The sequence below is a fragment of the Capsicum annuum genome, chromosome 11 (assembly GCF_002878395.1).
Source record: "Capsicum annuum cultivar UCD-10X-F1 chromosome 11, UCD10Xv1.1, whole genome shotgun sequence".
Classification (NCBI taxonomy): Eukaryota; Viridiplantae; Streptophyta; class Magnoliopsida; order Solanales; family Solanaceae; genus Capsicum; species Capsicum annuum.
In genome coordinates, this window is record NC_061121.1 from 189087305 (window position 1) to 189091414 (window position 4110).

The window sequence follows — 4110 nt, forward strand, 5'->3', positions numbered from 1 at the left end:
TATATGTAAGTCAAAATCAAATAAAGTATGGTTACCAAATTACCATACCATAAAATACGGAAAATGAATTTAATATTACCAAACTAAGTTGGTATGGTAAGGGTATTGTTCTTTTAGATACCAAAAACCAAAGTTATCGTACCAAAGTTTAAAATACCGTACCATGCCCACACCTAGATTCTAATAACCATGGAGAATGTAGTATAAACAAAATTTCAGTTTTACTCCTTTCATTTTTTTAACTCATTTTTAACCCATTTTGGATCTGGCTAGAATGGGCAATATGGGTACCATAATCTTTATTTTAATGCATAGATGCTATTTTTTAATGTTGTCAATTTTGAGGCTATTTGAAATGGAAAAGTTCCATATTGAAGCGCTTTAAGCTTAGATTTCGTCATTTTGAGGTAGTTATAGCTTAACTTCTTTCAGATTGAGTTGGACAGTTAATAAATGGTAAAACCATGCTATGGGTTGGGGAAAATAACTATGGAGTTTATATTTAGAGATTATTACTGTTGTGCGCCCGAGTAGGGGGTTATATTCTGTTATTATTGACTTGTGATATCTGATATTGTGTGTTGCGCATATGGGGGTTTTATTTGATATCATTCACCTTATTTGAAAGGATAGGTTAACTTCATACTGATTTGGTTGTGAGAATTACATCTTCTTTTTATACATATATATTTCTGTGATACCGGTACATTAGGGAACACTATTTTTGAATAAAATAAGACATTTTTATAAAAACCTTATCTGCGAACATGAGCTGGATAGGTGGGTTGAGATTTGAGATATGAGACACAGTATATGATTTGAAAACCCCCCATGGGTCCTACTTTGGGAGTTGCAAGCTTGGTAGGTGTATATAGAAAGTCATGTAATGACCATGAGTTTCACCGTTCATCCCATCCTCATTGCATTGTATATCTATCTTTCATGATTTCTTTAGTCTCCCTTGACTTTGTGTTTAGTTTCAGAACATTTTACATGTATACTAGTGTTGTTTTCATTTTCTTATATATATTAGAATTGTTAGTGGAGATGGTGTGAACTACCCTTTAGGATTTTCTGTTTACAAGTGACGTGCTCATAGGTTTCTTCACTTATGTTATTTTTTGCTTTGCTCAATCAGACTATGATACCTACTGAGTACAAGTGGAACATACCCACTCCTACTTTACTTTTTCTGTGTAGATCTTAGTTCAAGTACCACACGTGGTGGATCATCTTATGGAGTTTTCTGGTTCTTTGAGGTATTTCAGATTTTGTCATGTGTAGATGTTGTTCTACTTTTTACATCATGTTTTTGGATGGTTATGTTTTATTCAAACTTACATATATGTATATAATATTACTGGACTTTATTCTAGAAGTCTCTCCTTAGTTTATGTTTGCTGTTGATTTTGTTTTTCTTTATTAGTATTGGTGATTAGATTACTTATTAAGCTGGCCGTGATAAGTGTCATCATGACCCATTTTTGGATCATGACAAATTGGTGTCAGAGTAGGGTTCACCAATCTCATATGTCTAATAATAGGATGTTTAGTAGATTATTGTGGTTAGATACATAGATGTCGGCATCTATCATCGAAAGGCTATAAGATATCTTTAGGAAAAACTTCTTTAATTTGATTTCTTGTCGTGTGGGTTGTTCATAACCAATGTTATGAACTTGTATTTATTATTTTTTATATATATGGTGAGGAGTACGTCAATAGATCCTATAAATGCAGAGCTGACTCCTCATATGGGAGCTCTAGTTTAAGGATGAAGGAAGGGTCGTGGTCAACCCATAGGTAGAGGATAAGAAAATACCCAGCTAGAGGACATGGTAGGGAGAACTCTTCAGAGCCTGAGGTAGTGTATTCCAGGGATGATTATCTGATAAGGGTCTGGGGCTAGCTCAAGTTCTATAGAGTTCAATCGATACCCAAATACTATAGTCTCCTTTGGTTTGACTCTTGCGTTATTTGAAAGGTGTTACCTTCAGTAACCTGGTTTCCTCAGTCTTCGAGTAATATTCCACCATCAGTGTTGACATACTTATGGTATTCCTACTTCAGGATACAACCATTATCTATGGTACCCTACTTGTGAATATTTTGCCTACTAGGCTTACTATTCCTCCAATTGCTTCAAATATAGTTATGTTTTCTAATGATCATACGAGATTTGAGAGGTTCACTCACTTGGGTTATCCCAAATGTAGTGGAGCTATTGGCAAGGATATATATGAGATTTTAATTGATTTCCAGGAGAAGTTACATAATCTTGGATCTCTTGATTCTCATGGAGTTTCTTATACTACCTATTAACTAACAGATGTGGATAGGGATTAATGGAGGTTGCTTACCAGTTGTAGGCCTTTGGGTTTTCCTGCTATGATTTTGACTCAGTTTTTTAAGGTCTTTTTAGAGATGTTTTTACCTTATAGCTTGAGAGATCGGATAAGGGATGAGTTGATCATTTGGAGAAGGACTTCATGTCTAGTGCAGAGTATAAGTAATATTTTTACACCTTAGCTAAATATTCAATCACTAGCATATTCATTGAGTCTAAAAGGATTTGAAAGTTTATGAAGGGATTAGACGGTACATATCAATTAGCTATAACACAAATGATAGTTTTGGGTCTTCCTTCTAAAGGATTATTGAGCAAGCCAATATGCCCGAGTTTATTATCCAAGATACTCAGAGAGGCACCAAGAAGTTGCAACCTCAAGGTAAGGTTAGTAGGCATGCCTCCTAAGGTAAAAATTTCTCTAGTAGTCCATAATTATTGTGGTTGGCCAGTTCGAGCCACATTACAGGGATCGGGTGGTAGGCCTTTAGGTTCTGTAACTTTTGATATCTAAGTATCAGGTCATGTGAGTGGAGGCTCCATGATTATTTCTTTAGGCCAGGGCATTTGTCCTTGTTCATCCACACCTTCTTATATTGAGTCTATTTGTAGAGGATGTTTTTTTTATGATAAGTTTGTCTATGTTGCCAAGGATAGCTGATCTTGGGTGCATTTATATGCCTAAGCACCATAACTTACCCATAGTTTAGCTAAGTTTGGAGAACAAAGTGCCTAGTTTCTTATGTTTTTACTCTACTTCTATGTAATTGAGCTAACCACTGTGATTAGCATGATTTCAGGAATTAATAAGGTATATGGAGACATAATGGGACTATGGAATGCGGATGGCATATGACTCAAGAGAGAGTAGCAGTCTGGACCAAATGTGGTGCCTAAAAACTATGTCCAAGACTAATTTATCATTTAAAGTTTGTCTGGGGAATTAGAAGGAAATTATGAGGGAAAAGTTATTAAAACTATTTGAATCTGAAAAGTCACGTATTATTCATTATTTTGTATTATTTTTGCACTGAGAGTGGCGGATTAGCACTAAGGGAGAAACGCAACTTCTTCTTTTCCACCAAAAATTAGATTCACTTTTTGGTATGATAAATATTTCTATTGTGATTTCTGTTTTACTCATGAGTAGCTAAGTTTATTAGTTAGGGTTATGGAAGTCTTGTAGCATACAATCTATTACTTTGGATTTTTGTATTTATTATGCATTGATTTTTTTACATCATACTCTCTTCGCTTATCTTGAATTCTCGTAGTTGCAAACATAGAGGATAAGCCTTAAAACACAACTTGTTCGATAGAAAGGTTGATGTTCGGAAAAGAGAGTAGTGATAACAAAATAGGATTTCCAACCCCTATTTCATATATTAATTCCTTAACAGGATTAACTACTTGGAGATTTTGTATTGTTTTTGTAAACATTTTTTATTCGAGAGAACTAAAGTGAATTAGTCCTTGATGGTTAGAAACACTAGGATCATGTTATTAAATGCAATATGTTTCTCTGTAAGCATGGTGGATATGTGAACTCGTAAAGCCAATAATTATAAAGTATTGATAACTACAAGGTGGGCATAACCCTAGCTTGCTAGTTCTCTAGATTCGAATACTACACATCTCTCATCTTGTTTAATTGAAACCATTAATTTGTGAATTGAATCGAATTCCCCCATTTTGGTCTTACAAAAATGAATGATTAAAAGTCAACTGATCTGTATATAACTTAATTAGCACCATATTCCCTG